This window comes from Salvelinus alpinus, chromosome 8 (genome assembly GCF_045679555.1).
Source record: "Salvelinus alpinus chromosome 8, SLU_Salpinus.1, whole genome shotgun sequence".
Taxonomy (NCBI): domain Eukaryota; kingdom Metazoa; phylum Chordata; class Actinopteri; order Salmoniformes; family Salmonidae; genus Salvelinus; species Salvelinus alpinus.
This window is the reverse complement of record NC_092093.1, coordinates 54,105,199-54,127,488: the sequence shown is the minus strand read 5'-3', so window position 1 is coordinate 54,127,488 and position 22,290 is coordinate 54,105,199.

The following is a 22,290-nucleotide window of genomic DNA, read 5'->3' as shown; positions in this document are numbered from 1 at the left end:
CTCGTTGTTTAGTAAAGTTAGATCAAAGATGAATCAATCTTTATTCTGTAATAGGGTATATAGTAATCAAAGGACAAGCAAGATCACATAATGAATCATTAGTATTTTACATAACAGAACTGAATATAATACCGTAGCATAGTAGGCCTGTAATGTTACTGTTAAACCTACAACACCTCCTCATTTCTAATCAGATTTTAGGATGGTTGGACTTGTATAGTCCCCCAAAAATGACCATGCAACAAAACTCAACAAAGTGTACCACTATAATGATATATACTTTGATTGAAACAAAATACAAGAAAGGGTAATAGTTTGTTATCATCATCTGCTCTAATTAGCTCAAGAAACAGTAATTTAAGAAGATGAAAATGCATTCTTATCGGCAGACTCAACAGCCTTGGTTTCTCAAATGACTGCCTCGCCTGGTTCACCAACTACTTCTCAGACAGAGTTCAGTGTGTCAAATTGGAGGACCTTTTGTCCGGACCTCCGGCAGTCTCTATGGCGGTGCCACAGGGTTAAATTCTCGGGCCGACTCTTTTCTCTGTATATATCAACGATGACGCTCTTGCTGCTGGTGATTCCTTGATCCACCTCTACGCAGACGACACCATTCTGTATACATCTGGCAATTCTTTGGACACTGTGTTAAAACTTGTTAGGGATAGGGGGCAGTATTCTGAATTTTGGATGACTGAGGTGTCCAAAGTAAACTGCCTGTTACTCAGGCCCAGAAGCTAGGATATGCATATGCATGGTAGTATTGGATAGAAAACACACTAAAGTTTCTAAAGCTTTTAAAAGTATGTCTGTGAGTATAACAGAACTGATTTGGCAGGTGAATACCCGAGGACCAATTTTTTTTATTTTGACCTGCCAGCCAATTCCAAGCTTAAGCTCTTGAAATCAAAGACTTCCGCCTCCCAAATTGCAGTTCCTATGGCTTCCACTAGATGTCAACAGTCTTTATACAGGGTTTCAGGCTTGTATTCTGAAAAACCAATGAGGAATAGTTGTTTATCCTGAGGAAGTCCTATGGCAAAACTAGTCTCACTGCGTGCATGACCGAGGGAGCGCGCTGCGTTCTTTTCCTTTCCTATTGAAAATAGTTTGCTCCGTATGAAATATTATTGTTTATTTAGATATTAGAGTACCTAATAATGAATTAGAAACATTGTTTGATTGGTTTGGATAAACTTTACTGGTAACTTTTGGAACTCCTATGTCTGGATTCTGAACGGGTGGATTACTGAACTCAATGACGCCTACTAAATGGACTATTTGGGATATAAAGAAGGAATTTATCGAACAAAACGACCAGTCGTTGTGTTCCTGGGACTCTTGTGATTGTGATCAGAGGAAGATCTTCAAAGCTAAGTGACTTATTTTATTGCTATTTGGGATTTTGTGACGCCTGTGCTTGTTTGGATAATATGCTGTTGTGGGCCGCTGACCTCAGACAATCGAATACTGTGCTTTCGCCGAAAAGCCTTTTTGAAATCCGACGATGCGGTTAGATTGCCAAGACTCAAAGCTAAAGAATCATGTATGACACTTGTATTATCATGAAGGTTTAACATTACGTTTTCTGTGTTTTGAATTTGGCACTCTGAAATTTCACCAGATGTTGTCGAGGTGGGTCGCTAGCGGGACCCCTGCGCCAGAAAGGTTAACAAACCTCCAAACGAGCTTCAATGCCATACAACACTTCTTCCGTGGCCGCCAACTGCTCTTAAATGCAAGTAAAACTAAATGCATGCTCTTCAATCGATCGCTGCCCGCCCGCCCGACTAGCATCACTACTCTGGACGGTTCTGACTTAGAATATGTGGACAACTACAAATGCCTAGGTGTCTGGCTAGACTGTAATCTCTCCTTCCAGACTCAAATTAAACATCTCCAATCCAAAATGAAATCTAGAATCGGCTTCCTATTTCGCAACAAAGCCTCCTTCACTCACGCTGCCAAACATACCCTCGTAAAACTGACTATCCTACCGATCCTCGACTTCGAAGATGTAATTTACAAAATAGCCTCCAACAATCTACTCAGCAAACTGGATGCAGTCTGTCACAGTGCCATCCGTTTTGTCACCAAAGCCCCATATACCACCCACCATTGCGATCTGTATGCTCTCGTCGGCTGGCCCTCGCTACATATTTGTCGCCAGACCCACTGGCTCCAGGTCATCTATACGTCTTTGCTAGGTAAAGCTCTGCCTTATCTCAGCTCACTGGTCACCATAGCAACACCCACCCTTAGCACACGCTCCAGCAGGTATATCTCACTGGTCATCCCCAAAGCCAACACCTACTTTGGCCGCCTTTCCTTCCAGTTCTCTGCTGCCAATGACTGGAATAAATTCCAGAAATTGCTGAAGTTGGAGACATATCTCCCTCACTAACTTTAAGCATCAGCTATCTGAGCAGCTGACCGATCGCTGCAGCTGTACACAGCCCATCTGTAAATAGCCCATCAATCTACCTACCTCATCTATATATTGTTTTTATTTACTTTTTTTGTGCTCTTTTGCACACCAGTATCTCTACTTGCACATCACCATCTGCACGTCTATCACTCCAGTGTTAATTTGCTAAATTGTAATTACTTCGCTACTATAGACTATGTATTGCCTTACCTCCTTACTCCATTTTTTACACACTGTATATAGATTTTTTATAGATTGTGTTACTTGACTGTATGTTTGTTTATTCCACGTGTAACTCTGTGTTGTTGTTTTTTGTCGCACTGCTTTACTTTATCTTGGCCAGGACGCAGTTGTAAATGAGAACTTGTTCTCAACTGGCCTACCTGGTTAAATTAAAGTGAAATTAAAAAAAATAGGCTGTTCCCATGAAACTGATCGAGATCAATCAAATGATTGGCATGCAGATGCAGTTTCGCCGGTAAAACGTGATTGATTATCATTCATGATTGACAGCGATGATAGTGTCTACTGTAACTTGGAGTTTGAGGGTATTAAAAATATAACATTTTCTTGAGACAATATGTGTGTTCATTGGCAGACGTTGCAATTGGAGGATTCATTTTATATGCTTATTTTATAACAGTGATGTCCAACCCTTTTCCAGGAGAGCTATAGTACCATCCTGCAGGTTTTCATTCGAACCCTGATCTAGCGCACCTGATTCTGGTTTATAAGATGGTGTCACGTTCCTGACCTTATTTCCTTTGTTTAGTCTTTGTTTAGTTGGTCAGGACGTGAGCTGGGTGGGCATTCTATGTTTTGTGTTTCTATGTTGGGTTTATTGTTTGGCCTAATATGGTTCTCAATCAGAGGCAGGTGTTTGTCATTGTCTCTGATTGGGAACCATATTAAGGTAGCCTGTGTTCACTGTTTGTTTGTGGGTGATTGTTCCTGTTCGTGTGTTCCTGTGTTGTCTGTGTTCCCATGTTCAGGACTGTAGCGTTTTCGGTTCCTTCTGTCAGTTTGTTGTTTTTGTTCGTCGTTTAAATATCCTATTAAATTATGGATTATCACCACGCTGCATCTTTGTCCTCCTCTCTTTCACCCGAAGACAGCCGTTACAGATGGTTAGTTACAACTGGGGTTGGAGTGAAATCCTACAGGACGGTGGAAACAGTAGGAAGAAGGGATGGATCCTGGGGTTGGAGTGAAATCCTACAGGACGGTGGAAACAGTAGGAAGAAGGGATGGATCCTGGGGTTGGAGTGAAATCCTACAGGACAGTGGAAACAGTAGGAAGAAGGGATGGATCCTGGGGTTGGAGTGAAATCCTACAGGACAGTGGAAACAGTAGGAAGAAGGGATGGATCCTGGGGTTGGAGTGAAATCCTACAGGACAGTGGAAACAGTAGGAAGAAGGGATGGATCCTGGGGTTGGAGTGAAATCCTACAGGACAGTGGAAACAGTAGGAAGAAGGGGTGGATCCTGGGGTTGGAGTGAAATCCTACAGGACGGTGGAAACAGTAGGAAGAAGGGATGGATCCTGGGGTTGGAGTGAAATCCTACAGGACGGTGGAAACAGTAGGAAGAAGGGATGGATCCTGGGGTTGGAGTGAAATCCTACAGGACAGTGGAAACAGTAGGAAGAAGGGATGGATCCTGGGGTTGGAGTGAAATCCTACAGGACAGTGGAAACAGTAGGAAGAAGGGATGGATCCTGGGGTTGGAGTGAAATCCTACAGGACAGTGGAAACAGTAGGAAGAAGGGGTGGATCCCTGTTCTCAGGTGGAATGTTGTATGTGACACTTGCCAGATAGTGTTACCACTACACCAAGGCTCTGCACAATAAATAGTCATATTAATTGCAGTGGGTAACCAAATCATAGATTGCAGTCTCCTTGTCCATATAATGCTTTCAAGGTTACAAACATTTTGTAATTGGTGTGAACTCTCTCTTCAAATGAGTTCTGGAAGAAAATCCTGCTTGCTCTCCAGGAGGTTTGGCCACCCCTGAGCTATGTTTCCCAAGTGCTGGGTGTTTGAAAATGTTCTTGTTATAACAATGAATTTCTCAAAATCACCACTTTAAAAAGAAATCCAATAAATATCAATATTCAGGTGGTTTACGCCTACTAGTTGAAGATACTTGCCGTCATCCTACGCTATATAAACAACATATAATCCGTTTATGAGTTGTGAGTCCCCTTTCCATCTCTGCCTAGCATGTGCACAATACTAAACTGTCTAATTATATTTTATTTCAATGCTTATTCAAAACTGTCCATGAATGGCTGCAAAAATGCAAAGCCTCATATAATTCCTTTTTTAAAGACACAACTAGGCACATCCGATGTCAAATATGTGAATACACTGGCAGAACTGTGAAGAAGTGGAATAATAAAATAGGTGTGGGGAATAGCAGTAGTATTCTTGCTGACAAGAAAAGTAAATAAATACCCATATATTTTTAGCCCATTGTTAAGAATGACAATTGTTCCACTGAACAGACTAAATAAAGTTAATAGACAATAGAATCTCCTGAAGATAAAATGACATTAATCTGCCCCTAAACCCTAACTGAAATTTTTTTCTATGTATTGTCACCACTCTAGAATCAAATTTACACTTTAGGGTTCACAAAATATTTTCATAGTTACAAATCAGGTTGCCCGACCAAACGTCCCTGCTAAAACATACTGTAGGATTGTCTGCTGCCTTTTGGTTGTCACAGCCTAAATGACAATCACCAAAGGAGGGGACTAATGCAAGTGTGGATTAAATCGACTTTAGTACATGCTGTCAAAAGGCTGCATTCTGCAATAGGAACGGGAGTAACGCCTTAATCACACCGACAGCGTCATTGCATCACTGCTGCATAACATTTTGCGCAACAATACTGAATACAGGTATCGACACATGTTGCAGATGGTCGCATGCAGTTGTTGGACACATGGAGGAGAGAATCATTTTCGCAGCATCTTCAAAACAGTGTCTTTTTGAAACAACTGCTGACAGCTACAGGGACATCAACATAAAAAATGCTGCTTGGAGACAAGTGTCCAAGATAGTAGGGTAGATAGTGGGACAAGTGTCCAAGATAGTAGGGTAGATAGTGGGACAAGTGTCCAAGATAGTAGGGTAGATAGAGGGACAAGTGTCCACAATAGTAGGGTAGATAGTGGGACAAGTGTCCAAGATAGTAGGGTAGATAGTGGGACAAGTGTCCAAGATAGTAGGGTAGATAGTGGGACAAGTGTCCACAATAGTAGGGTAGATAGTGGGACAAGTGTCCAAGATAGTAGGGTAGATAGTGGGACAAGTGTCCAAGATAGTAGGGTAGATAGTGGGACAAGTGTCCACAATAGTAGGGTAGATAGTGGGACAAGTGTCCAAGATAGTAGGGTAGATAGTGGGACAAGTGTCCAAGATAGTAGGGTAGATAGAGGGACAAGTGTCCACAATAGTAGGGTAGATAGTGGGACAAGTGTCCAAGGTAGTAGGGTAGATAGTGGGACAAGTGTCCAAGATAGTAGGGTAGATAGTGGGACAAGTGTCCAAGATAGTAGGGTAGATAGAGGGACAAGTGTCCACAATAGTAGGGTAGATAGTGGGACAAGTGTCCAAGATAGTAGGGTAGATAGTGGGACAAGTGTCCAAGATAGTACGGTAGATAGTGGGACAAGTGTCCAAGATAGTAGGGTAGATAGTGGGACAAGTGTCCAAGATAGTAGGGTAGATAGTGGGACAAGTGTCCACAATAGTAGGATAGATAGTGGGACAAGTGTCCAAGATAGTAGGGTAGATAGTGGGACAAGTGTCCAAGATAGTAGGGTAGATAGAGGGACAAGTGTCCACAATAGTAGGGTAGATAGTGGGACAAGTGTCCAAGATAGTAGGGTAGATAGTGGGACAAGTGTCCAAGATAGTAGGGTAGATAGTGGGACAAGTGTCCAAGATAGTAGGGTAGATAGTGGGACAAGTGTCCAAGATAGTAGGGTAGATAGTGGGACAAGTGTCCAAGATAGTAGGGTAGATAGTGGGACAAGTGTCCACAATAGTAGGATAGATAGTGGGACAAGTGTCCAAGATAGTAGGGTAGATAGTGGGACAAGTGTCCAAGATAGTAGGGTAGATAGTGGGACAAGTGTCCAAGATAGTAGGGTAGATAGTGGGACAAGTGTCCAAGATAGTAGGGTAGATAGTGGGACAAGTTTCCAAGATAGTAGGGTAGATAGTGGGACAAGTGTCCAAGATAGTAGGGTAGATAGTGGGACAAGTGTCCACAATAGTAGGATAGATAGTGGGACAGGTGTCCACAATAGTAGGATAGATAGTGGGACAAGTGTCCAAGATAGTAGGGTAGATAGTGGGACAAGTGTCCACAATAGTAGGATAGATAGTGGGACAAGTGTCCAAGATAGTAGGGTAGATAGTGGGACAAGTGTCCAAGATAGTAGGGTAGATAGTGGGACAAGTGTCCACGATAGTAGGATAGATAGTGGGACAAGTGTACACAATAGTAGGGTAGATAGTGGGACAAGTGTCCAAGATAGTAGGGTAGATAGTGGGACAAGTGTCCACAATAGTAGGGTAGATAGTGGGACAAGTGTCCACAGTAGTAGGGTAGATAGTGGGACAAGTGTCCACGATAGTAGGGTAGATAGTGGGACAAGTGTCCACAATAGTAGGGTAGATAGTGGGACAAGTGTCCACGATAGTAGGGTAGATAGTGGGACAAGTGTCCACAATAGTAGGGTAGATAGTGGGACAAGTGTCCAAGATAGTAGGGTAGATAGTGGGACAAGTGTCCAAGATAGTAGGGTAGATAGTGGGACAAGTGTCCACAATAGTAGGATAGATAGTGGGACAAGTGTCCAAGATAGTAGGGTAGATAGTGGGACAAGTGTCCACAATAGTAGGGTAGATAGTGGGACAAGTGTCCACGATAGTAGGGTAGATAGTGGGACAAGTGTCCACAATAGTAGGGTAGATAGTGGGACAAGTGTCCACGATAGTAGGGTAGATAGTGGGACAAGTGTCCACAATAGTAGGGTAGATAGTGGGACAAGTGTCCACAATAGTAGGGTAGATAGTGGGACAAGTGTCCACGATAGTAGGGTAGATAGTGGGACAAGTGTCCACAATAGTAGGGTAGATAGTGGGACAAGTGTCCAAGATAGTAGGGTAGATAGTGGGACAAGTGTCCACGATAGTAGGGTAGATAGTGGGACAAGTGTCCAAGATAGTAGGGTAGATAGTGGGACAAGTGTACAAGATAGTAGGGTAGATAGTGGGACAAGTGTCCACAATAGTAGGGTAGATAGTGGGACAAGTGTCCACGATAGTAGGGTAGATAGTGGGACAAGTGTCCACAATAGTAGGGTAGATAGTGGGACAAGTGTCCACGATAGTAGGGTAGATAGTGGGACAAGTGTCCACAATAGTAGGGTAGATAGTGGGACAAGTGTCCAAGATAGTAGGGTAGATAGTGGGACACGTGTCCACGATAGTAGGGTAGATAGTGGGACAAGTGTCCACGATAGTAGGGTAGATAGTGGGACAAGTGTCCACGATAGTAGGGTAGATAGTGGGACAAGTGTCCACAATAGTAGGGTAGATAGTGGGACAAGTGTCCACGAAAGTAGGGTAGATAGTGGGACAAGTGTCCACAATAGTAGGGTAGATAGTGGGACAAGTGTCCACGATAGTAGGGTAGATAGTGGGACAAGTGTACACAATAGTAGGGTAGATAGTGGGACAAGTGTCCACGATAGTAGGGTAGATAGTGGGACAAGTGTCCACAATAGTAGGGTAGATAGTGGGACAAGTGTCCACGATAGTAGGGTAGATAGTGGGACAAGTGTCCACGATAGTAGGGTAGATAGTGGGACAAGTGTCCACGATAGTGGGACAAGTGTCCACGATAGTAGGGTAGATAGTGGGACAAGTGTCCACGATAGTAGGGTAGATAGTGGGACAAGTGTCCACGATAGTAGGGTAGATAGTGGGACAAGTGTCCACAATAGTAGGGTAGATAGTGGGACAAGTGTCCACGATAGTAGGGTAGATAGTGGGACAAGTGTCCACAATAGTAGGGTAGATAGTGGGACAAGTGTCCACGATAGTAGGGTAGATAGTGGGACAAGTGTCCACAATAGTAGGGTAGATAGTGGGACAAGTGTCCACGATAGTAGGGTAGATAGTGGGACAAGTGTCCACGATAGTAGGGTAGATAGTGGGACAAGTGTCCAAGATAGTAGGGTAGATAGTGGGACAAGTGTCCACGATAGTAGGGTAGATAGTGGGACAAGTGTCCACAATAGTAGGGTAGATAGTGGGACAAGTGTCCACGATAGTAGGGTAGATAGTGGGACAAGTGTCCACAATAGTAGGGTAGATAGTGGGACAAGTGTCCACAATAGTAGGGTAGATAGTGGGACAAGTGTCCACGATAGTAGGGTAGATAGTGGGACAAGTGTCCACGATAGTAGGGTAGATAGTGGGACAAGTGTCCACAATAGTAGGGTAGATAGTGGGACAAGTGTCCACAATAGTAGGGTAGATAGTGGGACAAGTGTCCACAATAGTAGGGTAGATAGTGGGACAAGTGTCCACAATAGTAGGATAGATAGTGGGACAAGTGTCCAAGATAGTAGGGTAGATAGTGGGACAAGTGTCCACAATAGTAGGGTAGATAGTGGGACAAGTGTCCACGATAGTAGGGTAGATAGTGGGACAAGTGTCCACAATAGTAGGGTAGATAGTGGGACAAGTGTCCACGATAGTAGGGTAGATAGTGGGACAAGTGTCCACAATAGTAGGGTAGATAGTGGGACAAGTGTCCACAATAGTAGGGTAGATAGTGGGACAAGTGTCCAAGGTAGTAGGGTAGATAGTGGGACAAGTGTCCAAGATAGTAGGGTAGATAGTGGGACAAGTGTCCAAGATAGTAGGGTAGATAGAGGGACAAGTGTCCACAATAGTAGGGTAGATAGTGGGACAAGTGTCCAAGATAGTAGGGTAGATAGTGGGACAAGTGTCCAAGATAGTACGGTAGATAGTGGGACAAGTGTCCAAGATAGTAGGGTAGATAGTGGGACAAGTGTCCAAGATAGTAGGGTAGATAGTGGGACAAGTGTCCACAATAGTAGGATAGATAGTGGGACAAGTGTCCAAGATAGTAGGGTAGATAGTGGGACAAGTGTCCAAGATAGTAGGGTAGATAGTGGGACAAGTGTCCAAGATAGTAGGGTAGATAGTGGGACAAGTGTCCAAGATAGTAGGGTAGATAGTGGGACAAGTGTCCAAGATAGTAGGGTAGATAGTGGGACAAGTGTCCACAATAGTAGGATAGATAGTGGGACAAGTGTCCAAGATAGTAGGGTAGATAGTGGGACAAGTGTCCAAGATAGTAGGGTAGATAGTGGGACAAGTGTCCAAGATAGTAGGGTAGATAGTGGGACAAGTGTCCAAGATAGTAGGGTAGATATTGGGACAAGTTTCCAAGATAGTAGGGTAGATAGTGGGACAAGTGTCCAAGATAGTAGGGTAGATAGTGGGACAAGTGTCCACAATAGTAGGATAGATAGTGGGACAAGTGTCCACAATAGTAGGATAGATAGTGGGACAAGTGTCCAAGATAGTAGGGTAGATAGTGGGACAAGTGTCCACAATAGTAGGATAGATAGTGGGACAAGTGTCCAAGATAGTAGGGTAGATAGTGGGACAAGTGTCCAAGATAGTAGGGTAGATAGTGGGACAAGTGTCCACGATAGTAGGATAGATAGTGGGACAAGTGTCCACAATAGTAGGGTAGATAGTGGGACAAGTGTCCAAGATAGTAGGGTAGATAGTGGGACAAGTGTCCACAATAGTAGGGTAGATAGTGGGACAAGTGTCCACAGTAGTAGGGTAGATAGTGGGACAAGTGTCCACGATAGTAGGGTAGATAGTGGGACAAGTGTCCACAATAGTAGGGTAGATAGTGGGACAAGTGTCCACGATAGTAGGGTAGATAGTGGGACAAGTGTCCACAATAGTAGGGTAGATAGTGGGACAAGTGTCCAAGATAGTAGGGTAGATAGTGGGACAAGTGTCCAAGATAGTAGGGTAGATAGTGGGACAAGTGTCCACAATAGTAGGATAGATAGTGGGACAAGTGTCCAAGATAGTAGGGTAGATAGTGGGACAAGTGTCCACAATAGTAGGGTAGATAGTGGGACAAGTGTCCACGATAGTAGGGTAGATAGTGGGACAAGTGTCCACAATAGTAGGGTAGATAGTGGGACAAGTGTCCACGATAGTAGGGTAGATAGTGGGACAAGTGTCCACAATAGTAGGGTAGATAGTGGGACAAGTGTCCACAATAGTAGGGTAGATAGTGGGACAAGTGTCCACGATAGTAGGGTAGATAGTGGGACAAGTATCCACAATAGTAGGGTAGATAGTGGGACAAGTGTCCAAGATAGTAGGGTAGATAGTGGGACAAGTGTCCACGATAGTAGGGTAGATAGTGGGACAAGTGTCCAAGATAGTAGGGTAGATAGTGGGACAAGTGTCCAAGATAGTAGGGTAGATAGTGGGACAAGTGTCCACAATAGTAGGGTAGATAGTGGGACAAGTGTCCACGATAGTAGGGTAGATAGTGGGACAAGTGTCCACAATAGTAGGGTAGATAGTGGGACAAGTGTCCACGATAGTAGGGTAGATAGTGGGACAAGTGTCCACAATAGTAGGGTAGATAGTGGGACAAGTGTCCAAGATAGTAGGGTAGATAGTGGGACAAGTGTCCACGATAGTAGGGTAGATAGTGGGACAAGTGTCCACGATAGTAGGGTAGATAGTGGGACAAGTGTCCACGATAGTAGGGTAGATAGTGGGACAAGTGTCCACAATAGTAGGGTAGATAGTGGGACAAGTGTCCACGAAAGTAGGGTAGATAGTGGGACAAGTGTCCACAATAGTAGGGTAGATAGTGGGACAAGTGTCCACGATAGTAGGGTAGATAGTGGGACAAGTGTACACAATAGTAGGGTAGATAGTGGGACAAGTGTCCACGATAGTAGGGTAGATAGTGGGACAAGTGTCCACAATAGTAGGGTAGATAGTGGGACAAGTGTCCACGATAGTAGGGTAGATAGTGGGACAAGTGTCCACGATAGTAGGGTAGATAGTGGGACAAGTGTCCACGATAGTGGGACAAGTGTCCACGATAGTAGGGTAGATAGTGGGACAAGTGTCCACGATAGTAGGGTAGATAGTGGGACAAGTGTCCACGATAGTAGGGTAGATAGTGGGACAAGTGTCCACAATAGTAGGGTAGATAGTGGGACAAGTGTCCACGATAGTAGGGTAGATAGTGGGACAAGTGTCCACAATAGTAGGGTAGATAGTGGGACAAGTGTCCACGATAGTAGGGTAGATAGTGGGACAAGTGTCCACAATAGTAGGGTAGATAGTGGGACAAGTGTCCACGATAGTAGGGTAGATAGTGGGACAAGTGTCCACGATAGTAGGGTAGATAGTGGGACAAGTGTCCAAGATAGTAGGGTAGATAGTGGGACAAGTGTCCACGATAGTAGGGTAGATAGTGGGACAAGTGTCCACAATAGTAGGGTAGATAGTGGGACAAGTGTCCACGATAGTAGGGTAGATAGTGGGACAAGTGTCCACAATAGTAGGGTAGATAGTGGGACAAGTGTCCACAATAGTAGGGTAGATAGTGGGACAAGTGTCCACGATAGTAGGGTAGATAGTGGGACAAGTGTCCACGATAGTAGGGTAGATAGTGGGACAAGTGTCCACAATAGTAGGGTAGATAGTGGGACAAGTGTCCACAATAGTAGGGTAGATAGTGGGACAAGTGTCCACAATAGTAGGGTAGATAGTGGGACAAGTGTCCACAATAGTAGGATAGATAGTGGGACAAGTGTCCAAGATAGTAGGGTAGATAGTGGGACAAGTGTCCACAATAGTAGGGTAGATAGTGGGACAAGTGTCCACGATAGTAGGGTAGATAGTGGGACAAGTGTCCACAATAGTAGGGTAGATAGTGGGACAAGTGTCCACGATAGTAGGGTAGATAGTGGGACAAGTGTCCACAATAGTAGGGTAGATAGTGGGACAAGTGTCCACAATAGTAGGGTAGATAGTGGGACAAGTGTCCACGATAGTAGGGTAGATAGTGGGACAAGTGTCCACAATAGTAGGGTAGATAGTGGGACAAGTGTCCACAATAGTAGGGTAGATAGTGGGACAAGTGTCCACAATAGTAGGGTAGATAGTGGGACAAGTGTCCCAGATAGTAGGGTAGATAGTGGGACAAGTGTCCACAATAGTAGGGTAGATAGTGGGACAAGTGTCCAAGATAGTAGGGTAGATAGTGGGACAAGTGTCCACAATAGTAGGATAGATAGTGGGACAAGTGTCCAAGATAGTAGGGTAGATAGTGGGACAAGTGTCCAAGATAGTAGGGTAGATAGTGGGACAAGTGTCCACAATAGTAGGATAGATAGTGGGACAAGTGTCCAAGATAGTAGGGTAGATAGTGGGACAAGTGTCCACAATAGTAGGGTAGATAGTGGGACAAGTGTCCACGATAGTAGGGTAGATAGTGGGACAAGTGTCCACAATAGTAGGGTAGATAGTGGGACAAGTGTCCACGATAGTAGGGTAGATAGTGGGACAAGTGTCCACAATAGTAGGGTAGATAGTGGGACAAGTGTCCACAATAGTAGGGTAGATAGTGGGACAAGTGTCCACGATAGTAGGGTAGATAGTGGGACAAGTGTCCACAATAGTAGGGTAGATAGTGGGACAAGTGTCCACAATAGTAGGGTAGATAGTGGGACAAGTGTCCACGATAGTAGGGTAGATAGTGGGACAAGTGTCCACAATAGTAGGGTAGATAGTGGGACAAGTGTCCAAGATAGTAGGGTAGATAGTGGGACAAGTGTCCACGATAGTAGGGTAGATAGTGGGACAAGTGTCCACGATAGTAGGGTAGATAGTGGGACAAGTGTCCACAATAGTAGGGTAGATAGTGGGACAAGTGTCCACGATAGTAGGGTAGATAGTGGGACAAGTGTCCACAATAGTAGGGTAGATAGTGGGACAAGTGTCCAAGATAGTAGGGTAGATAGTGGGACAAGTGTCCACGATAGTAGGGTAGATAGTGGGACAAGTGTCCACGATAGTAGGGTAGATAGTGGGACAAGTGTCCACGATAGTAGGGTAGATAGTGGGACAAGTGTCCACAATAGTAGGGTAGATAGTGGGACAAGTCTCCACGAAAGTAGGGTAGATAGTGGGACAAGTGTCCACAATAGTAGGGTAGATAGTGGGACAAGTGTCCACGATAGTAGGGTAGATAGTGGGACAAGTGTCCACAATAGTAGGGTAGATAGTGGGACAAGTGTCCACGATAGTAGGGTAGATAGTGGGACAAGTGTCCACAATAGTAGGGTAGATAGTGGGACAAGTGTCCACGATAGTAGGGTAGATAGTGGGACAAGTGTCCACGATAGTAGGGTAGATAGTGGGACAAGTGTCCACGATAGTGGGACAAGTGTCCACGATAGTAGGGTAGATAGTGGGACAAGTGTCCACGATAGTAGGGTAGATAGTGGGACAAGTGTCCACGATAGTAGGGTAGATAGTGGGACAAGTGTCCACAATAGTAGGGTAGATAGTGGGACAAGTGTCCACGATAGTAGGGTAGATAGTGGGACAAGTGTCCACAATAGTAGGGTAGATAGTGGGACAAGTGTCCACGATAGTAGGGTAGATAGTGGGACAAGTGTCCACAATAGTAGGGTAGATAGTGGGACAAGTGTCCACGATAGTAGGGTAGATAGTGGGACAAGTGTCCACGATAGTAGGGTAGATAGTGGGACAAGTGTCCACAATAGTAGGGTAGATAGTGGGACAAGTGTCCACGATAGTAGGGTAGATAGTGGGACAAGTGTCCACGATAGTAGGGTAGATAGTGGGACAAGTGTCCACGATAGTGGGACAAGTGTCCACGATAGTAGGGTAGATAGTGGGACAAGTGTCCACGATAGTAGGGTAGATAGTGGGACAAGTGTCCACGATAGTAGGGTAGATAGTGGGACAAGTGTCCACAATAGTAGGGTAGATAGTGGGACAAGTGTCCACGATAGTAGGGTAGATAGTGGGACAAGTGTCCACAATAGTAGGGTAGATAGTGGGACAAGTGTCCACGATAGTAGGGTAGATAGTGGGACAAGTGTCCACAATAGTAGGGTAGATAGTGGGACAAGTGTCCACGATAGTAGGGTAGATAGTGGGACAAGTGTCCAAGATAGTAGGGTAGATAGTGGGACAAGTGTCCACGATAGTAGGGTAGATAGTGGGACAAGTGTCCAAGATAGTAGGGTAGATAGTGGGACAAGTGTCCACAATAGTAGGGTAGATAGTGGGACAAGTGTCCACGATAGTAGGGTAGATAGTGGGACAAGTGTCCACAATAGTAGGGTAGATAGTGGGACAAGTGTCCACAATAGTAGGGTAGATAGTGGGACAAGTGTCCACGATAGTAGGGTAGATAGTGGGACAAGTGTCCACGATAGTAGGGTAGATAGTGGGACAAGTGTCCACAATAGTAGGGTAGATAGTGGGACAAGTGTCCACAATAGTAGGGTAGATAGTGGGACAAGTGTCCACAATAGTAGGGTAGATAGTGGGACAAGTGTCCACGATAGTAGGGTAGATAGTGGGACAAGTGTCCACGATAATAGGGTAGATAGTGGGACAAGTGTCCAAGATAGTAGGGTAGATAGTGGGACAAGTGTCCACGATAGTAGGGTAGATAGTGGGACAAGTGTCCACAATAGTAGGGTAGATAGTGGGACAAGTGTCCACGATAGTAGGGTAGAGAGTGGGACAAGTGTCCACAATAGTAGGGTAGATAGTGGGACAAGTGTCCACAATAGTAGGGTAGATAGTGGGACAAGTGTCCAAGAAAGTAGGGTAGATAGTGGGACAAGTGTCCACGATAGTAGGGTAGATAGTGGGACAAGTGTCCGCGATAGTAGGGTAGATAGTGGGACAAGTGTCCAAGATAGTAGGGTAGATAGTGGGACAAGTGTCCACAATAGTAGGGTAGATAGTGGGACAAGTGTCCAAGATAGTAGGGTAGATAGTGGGACAAGTGTCCACGATAGTAGGGTAGATAGTGGGACAAGTGTCCACAATAGTAGGGTAGATAGTGGGACAAGTGTCCACGATAGTAGGGTAGATAGTGGGACAAGTGTCCACGATAGTAGGGTAGATAGTGGGACAAGTGTCCACAATAGTAGGGTAGATAGTGGGACAAGTGTCCAAGATAGTAGGGTAGATAGTGGGACAAGTGTCCACGATAGTAGGGTAGATAGTGGGACAAGTGTCCAAGATAGTAGGGTAGATAGTGGGACAAGTGTCCACAATAGTAGGATAGATAGTGGGACAAGTGTCCAAGATAGTAGGGTAGATAGTGGGACAAGTGTCCACAATAGTAGGGTAGATAGTGGGACAAGTGTCCACGATAGTAGGGTAGATAGTGGGACAAGTGTCCACAATAGTAGGGTAGATAGTGGGACAAGTGTCCACAATAGTAGGGTAGATAGTGGGACAAGTGTCCACGATAGTAGGGTAGATAGTGGGACAAGTGTCCACAATAGTAGGGTAGATAGTGGGACAAGTGTCCAAGATAGTAGGGTAGATAGTGGGACAAGTGTCCACGATAGTAGGGTAGATAGTGGGACAAGTGTCCACGATAGTAGGGTAGATAGTGGGACAAGTGTCCACGATAGTAGGGTAGATAGTGGGACAAGTGTCCACAATAGTAGGGTAGATAGTGGGACAAGTGTCCACGATAGTAGGGTAGATAGTGGGACAAGTGTCCACAATAGTAGGGTAGATAGTGGGACAAGTGTCCACGATAGTAGGGTAGATAGTGGGACAAGTGTCCACAATAGTAGGGTAGATAGTGGGACAAGTGTCCAAGATAGTAGGGTAGATAGTGGGACAAGTGTCCACAATAGTAGGGTAGATAGTGGGACAAGTGTCCACGATAGTAGGGTAGATAGTGGGACAAGTGTCCACGATAGTAGGGTAGATAGTGGGACAAGTGTCCACGATAGTGGGACAAGTGTCCACGATAGTAGGGTAGATAGTGGGACAAGTGTCCACGATAGTAGGGTAGATAGTGGGACAAGTGTCCACGATAGTAGGGTAGATAGTGGGACAAGTGTCCACAATAGTAGGGTAGATAGTGGGACAAGTGTCCACGATAGTAGGGTAGATAGTGGGACAAGTGTCCACAATAGTAGGGTAGATAGTGGGACAAGTGTCCACGATAGTAGGGTAGATAGTGGGACAAGTGTCCACAATAGTAGGGTAGATAGTGGGACAAGTGTCCACGATAGTAGGGTAGATAGTGGGACAAGTGTCCACGATAGTAGGGTAGATAGTGGGACAAGTGTCCAAGATAGTAGGGTAGATAGTGGGACAAGTGTCCACGATAGTAGGGTAGATAGTGGGACAAGTGTCCACAATAGTAGGGTAGATAGTGGGACAAGTGTCCACGATAGTAGGGTAGATAGTGGGACAAGTGTCCACAATAGTAGGGTAGATAGTGGGACAAGTGTCCACAATAGTAGGGTAGATAGTGGGACAAGTGTCCACGATAGTAGGGTAGATAGTGGGACAAGTGTCCACGATAGTAGGGTAGATAGTGGGACAAGTGTCCACAATAGTAGGGTAGATAGTGGGACAAGTGTCCACAATAGTAGGGTAGATAGTGGGACAAGTGTCCACAATAGTAGGGTAGATAGTGGGACAAGTGTCCACGATAGTAGGGTAGATAGTGGGACAAGTGTCCACGATAATAGGGTAGATAGTGGGACAAGTGTCCAAGATAGTAGGGTAGATAGTGGGACAAGTGTCCACGATAGTAGGGTAGATAGTGGGACAAGTGTCCACAATAGTAGGGTAGATAGTGGGACAAGTGTCCACGATAGTAGGGTAGAGAGTGGGACAAGTGTCCACAATAGTAGGGTAGATAGTGGGACAAGTGTCCACAATAGTAGGGTAGATAGTGGGACAAGTGTCCAAGAAAGTAGGGTAGATAGTGGGACAAGTGTCCACAATAGTAGGGTAGATAGTGGGACAAGTGTCCACGATAGTAGGGTAGATAGTGGGACAAGTGTCCACGATAGTAGGGTAGATAGTGGGACAAGTGTCCAAGATAGTAGGGTAGATAGTGGGACAAGTGTCCAAGATAGTAGGGTAGATAGTGGGACAAGTGTCCAAGATAGTAGGGTAGATAGTGGGACAAGTGTCCACAATAGTAGGGTAGATAGTGGGACAAGTGTCCAAGATAGTAGGGTAGATAGTGGGACAAGTGTCCACAATAGTAGGGTAGATAGTGGGACAAGTGTCCACGATAGTAGGGTAGATAGTGGGACAAGTGTCCGCGATAGTAGGGTAGATAGTGGGACAAGTGTCCACGATAGTAGGGTAGATAGTGGGACAAGTGTCCACAATAGTAGGGTAGATAGTGGGACAAGTGTCCACGATAGTAGGGTAGATAGTGGGACAAGTGTCCACGATAGTAGGGTAGATAGTGGGACAAGTGTCCACAATAGTAGGGTAGATAGTGGGACAAGTGTCCACAATAGTAGGGTAGATAGTGGGACAAGTGTCCACAATAGTAGGGTAGATAGTGGGACAAGTGTCCACGATAGTAGGGTAGATAGTGGGACAAGTGTCCACGATAATAGGGTAGATAGTGGGACAAGTGTCCAAGATAGTAGGGTAGATAGTGGGACAAGTGTCCACGATAGTAGGGTAGATAGTGGGACAAGTGTCCACAATAGTAGGGTAGATAGTGGGACAAGTGTCCACAATAGTAGGGTAGATAGTGGGACAAGTGTCCACAATAGTAGGGTAGATAGTGGGACAAGTGTCCAAGAAAGTAGGGTAGATAGTGGGACAAGTGTCCACAATAGTAGGGTAGATAGTGGGACAAGTGTCCACGATAGTAGGGTAGATAGTGGGACAAGTGTCCACGATAGTAGGGTAGATAGTGGGACAAGTGTCCAAGATAGTAGGGTAGATAGTGGGACAAGTGTCCAAGATAGTAGGGTAGATAGTGGGACAAGTGTCCAAGATAGTAGGGTAGATAGTGGGACAAGTGTCCACGATAGTAGGGTAGATAGTGGGACAAGTGTCCAAGATAGTAGGGTAGATAGTGGGACAAGTGTCCACAATAGTAGGGTAGATAGTGGGACAAGTGTCCACGATAGTAGGGTAGATAGTGGGACAAGTGTCCGCGATAGTAGGGTAGAGAGTGGGACAAGTGTCCAAGATAGTAGGGTAGATAGTGGGACAAGTGTCCACAATAGTAGGGTAGATAGTGGGACAAGTGTCCAAGATAGTAGGGTAGATAGTGGGACAAGTGTCCACGATAGTAGGGTAGATAGTGGGACAAGTGTCCACAATAGTAGGGTAGATAGTGGGACAAGTGTCCACGATAGTAGGGTAGATAGTGGGACAAGTGTCCACGATAGTAGGGTAGATAGTGGGACAAGTGTCCACAATAGTAGGGTAGATAGTGGGACAAGTGTCCACAATAGTAGGGTAGATAGTGGGACAAGTGTCCACGATAGTAGGGTAGATAGTGGGACAAGTGTCCACGATAATAGGGTAGATAGTGGGACAAGTGTCCAAGATAGTAGGGTAGATAGTGGGACAAGTGTCCACGATAGTAGGGTAGATAGTGGGACAAGTGTCCACAATAGTAGGGTAGATAGTGGGACAAGTGTCCACAATAGTAGGGTAGATAGTGGGACAAGTGTCCACAATAGTAGGGTAGATAGTGGGACAAGTGTCCAAGAAAGTAGGGTAGATAGTGGGACAAGTGTCCACAATAGTAGGGTAGATAGTGGGACAAGTGTCCACGATAGTAGGGTAGATAGTGGGACAAGTGTCCACGATAGTAGGGTAGATAGTGGGACAAGTGTCCAAGATAGTAGGGTAGATAGTGGGACAAGTGTCCAAGATAGTAGGGTAGATAGTGGGACAAGTGTCCAAGATAGTAGGGTAGATAGTGGGACAAGTGTCCACGATAGTAGGGTAGATAGTGGGACAAGTGTCCAAGATAGTAGGGTAGATAGTGGGACAAGTGTCCACAATAGTAGGGTAGATAGTGGGACAAGTGTCCACGATAGTAGGGTAGATAGTGGGACAAGTGTCCGCGATAGTACGGTAGAGAGTGGGACAAGTGTCCAAGATAGTAGGGTAGATAGTGGGACAAGTGTCCACAATAGTAGGGTAGATAGTGGGACAAGTGTCCAAGATAGTAGGGTAGATAGTGGGACAAGTGTCCACGATAGTAGGGTAGATAGTGGGACAAGTGTCCACAATAGTAGGGTAGATAGTGGGACAAGTGTCCACGATAGTAGGGTAGATAGTGGGACAAGTGTCCACGATAGTAGGGTAGATAGTGGGACAAGTGTCCACAATAGTAGGGTAGATAGTGGGACAAGTGTCCACGATAGTAGGGTAGATAGTGGGACAAGTGTCCACGATAGTAGGGTAGATAGTGGGACAAGTGTCCACAATAGTAGGGTAGATAGTGGGACAAGTGTCCACGATAGTAGGGTAGATAGTGGGACAAGTGTCCACGATAGTAGGGTAGATAGTGGGACAAGTGTCCAAGATAGTAGGGTAGATAGTGGGACAAGTGTCCACGATAGTAGGGTAGATAGTGGGACAAGTGTCCACGATAGTAGGGTAGATAGTGGGACAAGTGTCCAAGATAGTAGGGTAGATAGTGGGACAAGTGTCCAAGATAGTAGGGTAGATAGTGGGACAAGTGTCCAAGATAGTAGGGTAGATAGTGGGACAAGTGTCCACGATAGTAGGGTAGATAGTGGGACAAGTGTCCAAGATAGTAGGGTAGATAGTGGGACAAGTGTCCACAATAGTAGGGTAGATAGTGGGACAAGTGTCCACGATAGTAGGGTAGATAGTGGGACAAGTGTCCGCGATAGTAGGGTAGAGAGTGGGACAAGTGTCCAAGATAGTAGGGTAGATAGTGGGACAAGTGTCCACAATAGTAGGGTAGATAGTGGGACAAGTGTCCAAGATAGTAGGGTAGATAGTGGGACAAGTGTCCACGATAGTAGGGTAGATAGTGGGACAAGTGTCCACAATAGTAGGGTAGATAGTGGGACAAGTGTCCACGATAGTAGGGTAGATAGTGGGACAAGTGTCCACGATAGTAGGGTAGATAGTGGGACAAGTGTCCACAATAGTAGGGTAGATAGTGGGACAAGTGTCCACGATAGTAGGGTAGATAGTGGGACAAGTGTCCACAATAGTAGGGTAGATAGTGGGACAAGTGTCCACAATAGTAGGGTAGATAGTGGGACAAGTGTCCACAATAGTAGGGTAGATAGTGGGACAAGTGTCCACAATAGTAGGGTAGATAGTGGGACAAGTGTCCACGATAGTAGGGTAGATAGTGGGACAAGTGTCCACAATAGTAGGGTAGATAGTGGGACAAGTGTCCACAATAGTAGGGTAGATAGTGGGACAAGTGTCCACAATAGTAGGGTAGATAGTGGGACAAGTGTCCACGATAGTAGGGTAGATAGTGGGACAAGTGTCCACAATAGTAGGGTAGATAGTGGGACAAGTGTCCAAGATAGTAGGGTAGATAGTGGGACAAGTGTCCACAATAGTAGGATAGATAGTGGGACAAGTGTCCAAGATAGTAGGGTAGATAGTGGGACAAGTGTCCAAGATAGTAGGGTAGATAGTGGGACAAGTGTCCACAATAGTAGGGTAGATAGTGGGACAAGTGTCCACGATAGTAGGGTAGATAGTGGGACAAGTGTCCACAATAGTAGGGTAGATAGTGGGACAAGTGTCCAAGATAGTAGGGTAGATAGTGGGACAAGTGTCCACGATAGTAGGGTAGATAGTGGGACAAGTGTCCACGATAGTAGGGTAGATAGTGGGACAAGTGTCCACAATAGTAGGGTAGATAGTGGGACAAGTGTCCACGATAGTAGGGTAGATAGTGGGACAAGTGTCCACAATAGTAGGGTAGATAGTGGGACAAGTGTCCAAGATAGTAGGGTAGATAGTGGGACAAGTGTCCACGATAGTAGGGTAGATAGTGGGACAAGTGTCCACGATAGTAGGGTAGATAGTGGGACAAGTGTCCACGATAGTAGGGTAGATAGTGGGACAAGTGTCCACAATAGTAGGGTAGATAGTGGGACAAGTCTCCACGAAAGTAGGGTAGATAGTGGGACAAGTGTCCACAATAGTAGGGTAGATAGTGGGACAAGTGTCCACGATAGTAGGGTAGATAGTGGGACAAGTGTCCACAATAGTAGGGTAGATAGTGGGACAAGTGTCCACGATAGTAGGGTAGATAGTGGGACAAGTGTCCACAATAGTAGGGTAGATAGTGGGACAAGTGTCCACGATAGTAGGGTAGATAGTGGGACAAGTGTCCACGATAGTAGGGTAGATAGTGGGACAAGTGTCCACGATAGTGGGACAAGTGTCCACGATAGTAGGGTAGATAGTGGGACAAGTGTCCACGATAGTAGGGTAGATAGTGGGACAAGTGTCCACGATAGTAGGGTAGATAGTGGGACAAGTGTCCACAATAGTAGGGTAGATAGTGGGACAAGTGTCCACGATAGTAGGGTAGATAGTGGGACAAGTGTCCACAATAGTAGGGTAGATAGTGGGACAAGTGTCCACGATAGTAGGGTAGATAGTGGGACAAGTGTCCACAATAGTAGGGTAGATAGTGGGACAAGTGTCCACGAT